The sequence below is a fragment of the Pan paniscus genome, chromosome X (assembly GCF_029289425.2).
Source record: "Pan paniscus chromosome X, NHGRI_mPanPan1-v2.0_pri, whole genome shotgun sequence".
Classification (NCBI taxonomy): Eukaryota; Metazoa; Chordata; class Mammalia; order Primates; family Hominidae; genus Pan; species Pan paniscus.
The window spans coordinates 139,784,726-139,794,968 of NC_073272.2; positions in this window are offsets into that span (position 1 = coordinate 139,784,726).

Genomic DNA, 10,243 nt, shown 5'->3' on the forward strand with positions numbered 1-10,243 from the left:
TTTACACCACTAAGTTTGTGGTAATTTCTTATGCAGCATGAGAAAGTTAATAGAGCTTCTTGGCCTGTTTGTATGCGGGAGACCCTTTTGGCAGTCTGATAAAGACTATGGAGCCCTTTTCAAAATAAATAAATGCCTGAAATAAATACATAAGATTCCCAAGAAGATTATCATGGAAAAAGTTATCCAACTATTTGAATATATGTGATATATAATATCATTTTCTGAACATATTAAACAAAATCTAGTAGTGAGTTTAATAACTTTTGTAATTTTGAAATAGTGGTGAGTATGGTCTTTGGAGATATACCTACAGCAACTGTAATGTTATATAAAAATATCTGTGATTTCTGTTGGTGACCATGTCATAGGTACTGCTGATGTCACTTTGTTCTACTGCTTACACCATAAGGAAAGGAACTGTGACGTTTCAGTTACAGGTTAGTAGAAATAGAGATGTCATTTTTTTCTACCTAAATTAATAGACCTCTGAATTCTACCTGTGGATTCTAGGTTACAAACCCTTACTGTAGATAAAGTTAATGATCCAAATAAATAAGAATACTGTAAAATTTGTATCTGCATTATTTAAAAACCGATTCATTCATGAAATTCAAATGTTACTGAGTAATCAACAAAAAGATAATTAATGTCAAAAGAATGAGAGATGACTTAGACTGAACTATTATCTATCTTGTTATGGGAAGATTAATTCAGTCTAGAAAACTATTTTGGTAGTCCCTTCCTATTCAAGTGTGATAAACATATAATATTACTATCCTTTTAATAAGGGACTAATGGGATTCAAATTTTATCTAAATATTCTAATCACTCTAATTCCAACTGAAGGTTGTAAACATACATAATTTACTTTCTGGTTAGATTTATTCAAACAGTTCTCAGAAGAGACAAGCTTGTTGAGGCCACCATCTGCTCTGGGTATTCTCAGGCAGATAGTCGTGTTCAGTTGTAAAGGAAAAAAAACCCAAATGCTAGAAATAGATTACAGAAGAGAAAGTCTAAGGGCAAAGTGCAAGGAGAGGGTTATATTTTCTAGCTTATTGGAAACAAAACCTTCCTCCTAATAATCTGTAGATATTTGATATTATTATAGCTTTGAATAGATACCATGTTTACATGGTTCAAAAGTCAAAGCAGTATAATGAGGAACCCACATAAAAGTCTTATTCTAACCCATAGTACGATTCACCCCACCTCTATCCCCTATAGACTGTGATTCTTTATGGAAACGCAATAAAATATGTATGTGTATATACAGTGTATCACACTCACACACTGTGTGATACATACATCACACAAACAATGACATACTGTGTATACTGATTTGCACCATGTGCTTTTCACTTAGTGGTAATATTGGATATCTTTCTATATCAATGTAGTGGGAGTGTCCACATGCTCTTTTACACCTGATGAGCATCCTCCAGTGGGAATGTACATGCCATAATGTATTTCACACCTTCTTCTTTTTTTTTTTTTTTTTTTTTTTGCCCAGGCTGGAGTACAATGGCGCGATCTTGACTCAGCGCAGGCTCCGCCTCCAGGGTTCAAGCGATTCTCCTGCCTCAGCCTCCTGAGTAGCTGGGATTTCAGGCATGTGCCACCAAGCCTGGCTAATTTTATATTTTTTAGTAGAGACAGAGTTTCTCCATGTTGGTCAGGCTGGTCCCGAACTCTCCACCTCAGGTGATCCGCCCACCTCGGCCTCCCAAAGTGCTAGGATTACAGGCGTGAGCCACTGTGCCTGGCCGATAGGCTATTTTTAAACTTTTACTTATTTTATTTAGAAGTAGTATTGGTTCAGACTTCTTTGGTTTTAAATGACAGAACTCAGCTTAAACTAGATTAAATTTAAAAAATGGGATTTGTTAGAAAAAGACTTGAATAATTTGCATCATCAGGAAGAAATGCAGGAGCTAGGGAAGTTCTGTGGGCCTCAGGGCCTGGAACTGGGGTCTAGACATGCTAGAATACTCTCTTTCACTCTCTCTGTCTCTCACACTTTTCTCCGTCAGGGTGTTTGGAGACTATGGAGCCACATCCTTACAGAGGCAAGCCCGAGAGGAAAACAGATCTTCCCCTACTGCTCTACCAGAAAAAAACCTCAGGGAAGATCTTGGGTTGACTTGCATCATGTAGACATCTGATGTGGTTTGGATATTTGTGCCCTCCACAGCTCATGATGAAATTTGGTCTCCAGTGTTGGAGGTGGGGCCTCGTGGCGAGTGTTTGGGTCATGGAGGTGGATCCCTCATGAGTGGCTTGGTGCCCTCTCATAGTAATGAGTGACTTCTCACTCTATTGTATGTTCACCTGAGAGTTGGTTGTTTAAAAGAGTGGTTGTTTAAAAAAGCTGGTTGCATAAAAGAGAGCTGGTTGTTTAAAAAAGCACTCCTCCCCCTTGCTCTCTTTCCTTCTCTCTTGCCATGTGGCTGGCTCCCCTTTCCCTTATGCCATGAGTGGAAGCTCCTTAAAGCCCTCACCAGAAGCAGATGCCGGCACCATGCTTCTTGTGCAGCCTGCAGAACTGTGAACCAAACAAACCTTTTTTCTTTATAAATTACCCAGCCTCAGGTATTCCTTTATAGCCACACAAAACAGACTAGGACAACATCTCTTGATCAATCACCATGGCCAGGGATATAGATTACTTAATATAATTCAGTATGTGTCACATGTAGCACCCTTGGAATCAGGGGTAGGATGTATTACCTAGAGGAAAAAGAGAAGCGTAAGACAAATAAGACTACAGCCACCACAGCCATGATTGTCAAGCTTGAGTAACCCTTGGTCCTATTTAAAGGGCAAAACATCTCAGGGACTGCCATCCCTCTGATTTAAATTAGGTTTATTATAACATTACTTAAATGTGGAAAAATCTAACACGTGTAAGAGCTCCTAGCTCTTAATACAACAATAAAATGAAAGTCAATTCACAAATTAAATAGAAATAAATCCATAAAACCAATAACATTGAAATAATCACCATTGATATGATATGATGATTGATGTTGTTTTGCAGAAATTAATATAGGGCTTGCAACTGAATATGACACAGATTTCTTTTGAATTATTTGGTATGCTTATACTACTAAGTGGTAACTCAGTCTCTTTATTTTTTTCCCATTCCAACTACTATGAAATCTTTGCTGTTACAACAAACATCTGGCCTTTACTTCTTTTCTTTACCCATTAGCTCAGTACAATTCAAGTATCACTGCTTGGAACCTCCTTGATCTTAAATAAATAGGAGACTCAAGCCCAGGAATCCTATGTCAATTCTCTGTTATAAGGTGGCCATCTGGATGATTTATAACATGCCTACCTAAAGGTCTTTTTAGATAAACATCAAAATGAGAACACAAAATTTAAATATTCACATAGAGAATTCATATCCTCCTAGGATTATTTCTGGAAGTCCCAGTGGGGCAAACAGTGGACTTTAGTATAATGTTTCCAGGACTATTTTAGGTGCAAAACTAAAAGTCTGATTACACAGAGAAAGAGAGCTTGATCTAAGACAAAAATAGGCATTCCTGTAAAATTAGAAGACTTGCCCAGCAAGTGGGAAAAATCTGTACTTCAGGTACTTTAGGGAGCTGGGAAGTTCTGCCACCCTCAGAAATCAGCTTAGTGGGTGGAACAGTTGAGCGGGCCTGCATCAAAAAGGTCATCTTACTCAGAGTGTGGAGAACTTTAAAAACAAACAAAAGAAGACATTTGAAAAGACTGGAAAATAGGCGTATATTTTAAAAAAGTGAAATGAATTGGTGTTAATCAGTTTGAGGATGAAAAGAAAGAAGTAGAGTCAAATATATGAATCAGGATAATCAGTTCATCTCCGTAGGAGGAAGAGAAAATAAGCAACCTTCACTTGCAGGTAAATTACGAATGAGGAAATAATGCATGACAATTAGAACATGTGTCAATGGAAGAAAATTGAATCCCTTTGCGTACAGGTAAAAAGCAGTCATCTGTTTATATGTGGAAGCAAGGCAATAAATCAAAGAATCTTGAAGCACCACTTCTAAGCATAATGGTAGTGTCTATGGCGCTCACTAAGGGTTGAGGTAAACTGGAAATGAACTATGGGTACTTTTGGGGAATTGAATCAGTAGACAGAACTTAAGAAAGGATGAACATCTTTTCCCCAAATCTATTTTAACTAGTGGAAGATTTATATTACAGATGTGTTCATTGAAGAAATGGTTGGACCTCTTAGAAGAAAGAGAATGATGAATTCTGCTATTTTGTCTACTCTTAGAGGAAGCTGACAAGTTTCGTGTGTTCACTTAGTTAAATGAATTGTCTGGGATTAATCTTATTGCATTGTAGCTGCAAGACACACAATCTGACATTTTATCTGTTTGGAGATTTTTCTCCAAAATCAACCCCTGTGCATATACCTAGGATGACCTTGTTTTCTGAACCAGAAATGTAACACATGGTTTGAGAAGAACACAGTTGGGGATAGTGGTGTGGATATTTATATTTATTCATTCAACAAATATTCACTCATTGTGCACCTACTATGTGCCAGGAACATTTTAGCTACTTGGAAAATGGGATTGAATCAAACCTGCGAAGATCCCTTCCTTCATGGAACTTACATTTATTGTGAGAGGATGGAGAGATAAACAATGGATATTTTTAAAGTAAGTAAATTGTATAATATGTTAGAAGGCAATGAATGCTACAGAAAAAAGAAAAAGAAAGCCAGACAAGGTGGATGAGGCATGCTGTGGTGGGGGAAGAAAGCAGGTTGCAAGATTAAGCAGAGTGGTTAGCATAGGCCTCTCTCAGAGAGTGAGTTTTGAATAAAGACTTAAAAGAAATGAGGAAAGCAGCCAGGTGCCTATGGGTGGGGGAGGGGGGGTGAGTGTCACAAGCAGTGGGGACAGCCAATGGAAAGACTGTGAGAAAGAACAGCAAGAGGACAGTGTGATCAGAGGGGAAGGAGTGAGATGCAGAGTAGAAGAAGGGGAGAGGCAGATCATGAGGGCCTTGTAGATCACAGGAAGGCTTTGGCTGTTACTCTGAGGAAAATTGGAGTCACTGTTGTTTTGAGCAGAGGAGCGTCAGCTGATTTCTGTTTAAGAAAGATTACTGTGGGCCTGGGCATGGTGGTTCATGACTGTAATCCCACTGTTTCAGGAGGCCAAGACAGGAGGATTGCTTGAAGCCAGGAGTTTGAGACCAGCCTGGGCAAATAGCAAGACCTTGTCTCTACAAAAAAATAAAAATAAAAATAAAATAGGCAGATGCAGCAACATGTGCCTGTAGTCCCAGCTACTCAGAAGGCTGAGGTGGGAGGGTCTCTTGAGCCCAGGAGTTCGGGGGTACAATAACCTATGGTCATGCCCCTGCACTCCAGCCTGGGTGACAGAGTTAGATTCTGTCTCTAAAAATCAAACAAAAAATGATTACTGTGGCTGCTGTATTCAGAATCACCTGAAAGCAAGTGGCATACATGGTTCCCATATCCATTAATTCAATTACCAGAGCTTAAATAACACTAGTCTCCCAAGAACACTTCAAATCTTAGTTACCATCAAATAGTAACTAATCGCATAAAGTACAGATTGGGTTGATTACTCTTTTCAGTCCACAAATCACTGCATAAATAACAGATGCACATCATGATCAGTGACTAATCATTTCTTTCAAAGTTTTTTCATGTCAGTCGGTGACTGTTTATTATTCACATTACTCAGTTGATGCACAGACAGCAAAGTGTGTACTTGTGTCATCTTGTCTCACAGTGATAAACCCACATGACATTTTATAAAAATGAATAATCAAAAAAGGGGGAATTGGCCAACAAAGATGCAAATACAGCAAAGAAATGAAAAATTATGATGCTGAAAATGACATTCAATCAAAAGTATAGGGAGTTATAAAAGAAATAGCTGACCGTGGGACCATAGGAATGTTGACATTGGCACCATTCCAGAAACCCTGGAAATGCAGCCAGAGGAACTCAGTGAAGGTGAACAAAATTGATATAAATGAGAAAGTTGTAGCAAAAAGGATAAAGATGTCCCAGAGGAAGTAACATCAGCAAACAACTTCACATTGAAGGAACTCTTGGAGATATTTCACACTATTGAAAGTACGAAACATAAAATGTTGGAAGCTGATCCAAACTTCAAAAGGAATATGACAGTTCACAGGCATAAAAATGATGCTCGCTGAGTATTGTAAGTTATAAAATGAGAAGAAGAAGGCAAGTACTGTTTAAACTACCACTGATGAGTTTTTTATAAAGGAATAAAACATTTTAATGCTCAGTGTTTCCAATGCTTTAAATTATACTGTACGAAAAAAAGTTAGTTGTTAGTTTTACTAATTTATTTTGATTCCCCATAATTGATCCAGTTTTCCTAAGTTATTTGATCCCCCATTTAGTACAGTGTAACATATATATTACATAAATATATAAATTACATAATATAAAATATATATTATATAAATTATGGATCAAAATAAATTAGTAAAATATATAATACATAAAACTCATAAACTTGTAAATTTGATAAATTAATAAATTATATATATATATATATGTGTGTGTTTTTTGAGACAGCCTTTTCCTCTGTCACCTAGGCTGGAGTACAGTGGTGCTATTATAGCTCACTGCAACCTCCACCTCCCCGGCTCAAGGGATCCTCCCACCTCAGCCTCCTGAGTAGCTGGGACTACAGGCTCATGCCACCACACTCAGCTAATTTTTGCATTGTTTTAGTAGAGACAAGGTCTCACTATGTTGCCCAGCCTGGTCTCGAGCTCCTGGGCTGAAGCGATCTTCCTGCCTTGGTCTCCCAATGTGCTGGGATTACAAGCATGAGCTACTGCGCTTGGTCGTTCCCCTATATATTAATAATGGAATGAACAGTAAAGGAGTTTTTTAATGTTTTGGCAAAAATTTTTAAAGGTCACCGAACAATGGCAATTTTTCTCACTGATTAAGATTGCTTTGCACTGTTTCAGTTTTCATTTTCAGCATCCACACTATCATGCAGTAAGGACTGCCTGTATTTGGTGATAATGACTAGATCTGGGTTTTGACTGTGGAAGTTAGTGGCTGTGGTGAAGTGGAGGTAGTCTTGTAGTTGAAGACTTTTTGGCCCTCCTTTTCGGTAGAAAAATCTTGAATCCATAACAACTGTTGGCAAAAAGAAAAAGACTGGAAGAAAAGGTGGCAAAATGTCATCATGGTTACTTCTGGGGGCAGGAAGTGCAGGAGATTGAAATGAAAAGAAGTTCATGTGAATCGTTAAAACAAAACAAAACAATAATCCACAGGCTCTGGGGCCAGTTTGATGACTAACTGCATTAACTTTGAGTAAGTTCCCCAGCTTCTCTGTGCCCTAAGACCTCATCTATAAAATATAGATAATAGTATTATCTATATGACCTCATAGGTTTATCAAGATAAAATAAATTAATACTTATAAAACATTTATAAGTTTGATATGTAGTAAGGGCTCAATAAATGTTAACTATTATAATTATTGACATGTATACAGTTAAAAATAGAAGGTGTATTTTTTATTCATTCTCTACATTTCCACTCTTCAGGAATAATCACTGTTAACAATTTAATGGGTATCCATCCAGTTCTTTATTATGCAAACACACACATATATACATATATGTGTGCATAAATATATACACATACATATATGGGTATATGCTTATATATGTGTATATACACACACATACGTATTTGAAATAGAAATGGGATCATACAATGAATACTATTTAACAGCCTGCTCTGTATACTTAGCAATATGTAAATATATCATTGACATCCTTGTAAGTCACAATGCAGATCTGCTTTTTTTTTTTTTTGAGACAGAGTTTCCCTCTTGTCACCCAGGCTCGAGTGCAATGGCGCATTCTCGGCTCACTGCAACCTCCGCCTCCCGGGTTCAAGTGATTCTCCTGCCTCAGCCTCCCGAGTAGCTGGGATTACAGGCATGCGCCACCACACCCCGCTAATTTTTGTATTTTTAGTAGAGACGGGGTTTCTCCGTGTTGGTCAAGCTGGTCTCAAACGCCCGCCTCGGCCTCCCAAAGTGCTGGCATTACAGGCGTGAGCCACCGTGCCCGGCCCAGATCTGCTTTTTTTTTAATGGTGGCATTTGTGTTCCAGAGTATGTACTATATTTTATTTAACCATTTCCTTACTGATGAATACTTAGCTTATTCTCAAATTTTTCACCTTTACAAATAATGCTACAATGATTTTGACGTTCTGCATATTTTTACACATTTATATGATTGCTTTTGTAGGACAGATTTCTACAAGTGAAATTGTTGAGTCAAAAGGTGTATGCATTTATAATATCTGCATATACTTCCAATTTCTCCTCCAAAGAAGTTGTACCAGTTTATCAATATATAAGCATGCCGTTTTCCCTAGGGCTTCATGCACTCTGGATATTATCAATCTTTAAATATTTTCCTACCTATTAGGCAATGTGGTATCTATCTCCTTAGGTTATAATTTGCATTTCTCTGATCACTATTGAGGTTGAGCATCTTTTCATATGTATATCGGTCATTTGCATTTCCTCTTCTGTGAATTGCTTGCTCAAGTCCTTTTCTGTGAGTCATTTTCTTTTTTATTTATGCTTTTCTGTTTTTAAAAAGAAAGAAATATTTTGTATTTTTAAAGTAAACTTGTGATCTATTGTTGATCAACCATATTAGCAGTGGAAAGCATTTACTCAATTCAAAAGAAAGGAAAAATTAAATATATATTTCTTGCTATGAGTTTCTTTTTGGGGGAAGGGGAACAGGAAACAATTTTAATTGCTTAATTCTGCTTTTCTCAATATAAAAATGACACTCCTCTCATTCCCTGGGCCTTCATACTGGAAGACACTATTTGGTCATTTCAAATTCATCGTGGACTTCTGACATATTCTTCTAAGTTGCTCAAGTTTAAACTTTTAAAATTTAACTCAATAGTTAATAGTTTAAGAGTTTTTTTTTAAAGCCATTTTTGAGGTTGATACAGAAGGAAGTACAGGGCTGCACAGTTATTTGATATATTCAGGCCCACTCTAACAACCCATTCTAACTGTTCAGACAGAGGCAGATGTATTTTTTTCTCTCAGAATTCTTTCAGAATGACCTCATAATTGGGCTGCCCCTGTAGGCTCAGCATTGAAGAATAATGAGTTTTTGAACCGTGAGGAGGACATGTTTTGAAACAGAAGCAAATAGTGCAGATTATTTACAATGCTGTCATCAAGGGAATCTGTGCTAGAATGGCTTGAAATGCTCCTGGGACTGAAGCTGGGTATGGCCATTGCAAAGAGTCCAGAGTGGCAATGGCTGGCTTTTCCTAACTCTTCCTGATTCCATTTTTCCTTCACATCAGTAACATGCTAATTGTTGAACAGCAGAGAGGCCAGCCCAAGCTGATTAACAGTCTGGCTTAATGACAATTTAGTTGAGTTCCATTTCTTCTAAATGATCCTTCAGTTGTTCAGGGAAAAAAAAAAGACACAGGGTAGGTATGTTTGTGTTACCTTATTGTAACATAAACATAGGGGCATTTCTGTAGCCAGACACAGGAAGTATTAAAACTTTAGTAACCTGGTACCTCCTAGACCCTTTTCACTCATATATTCCATGAAAAGACATGCAGATGCTTTCTGACATTTTTACTCAGTGTCTTGACTATTAAATTCACCTTGAGCATTGTGTGTAATCTTGGATCCACCAGAAAGCAAGTATTTACCTTGACCATAATTAGTATCAAAGAAGTGTTATTAATATTTCAGGACACAAATTTAGATTACCAGAATCTGAAGAATTAGAATCTGAAGGTTTAAAGGTCATCTGATCTAATCTCCCTCCCAGCCTTGAGTGTGCCTTCCAGGTCTTCCCTCCCCCCAAGCTCCCACCAAGTGGGGAGATATATCCTCAGTTCAGCTAGAATCTCTCCGGTGATATGGAGATACGGAGATCACTGTTACACGAGACAGCCCATCCATCTTAAAATAGCTCAGAGAGGTAGAAAGTTTTTTTTTTATTGAACTGAATTTTTTCTTTCTTTAGATTCAACCCACTGAGCCAATGGGAGTCTAGTGGTGTCTCCCAGAACATGTCTAATCTCTGTTACACATCATAGACCTATAAATATTTGAAGATGGTTTCCTTCCCCCTCTTTCCTTAGCTCTACTTTACTACTGTTTCCACTCCA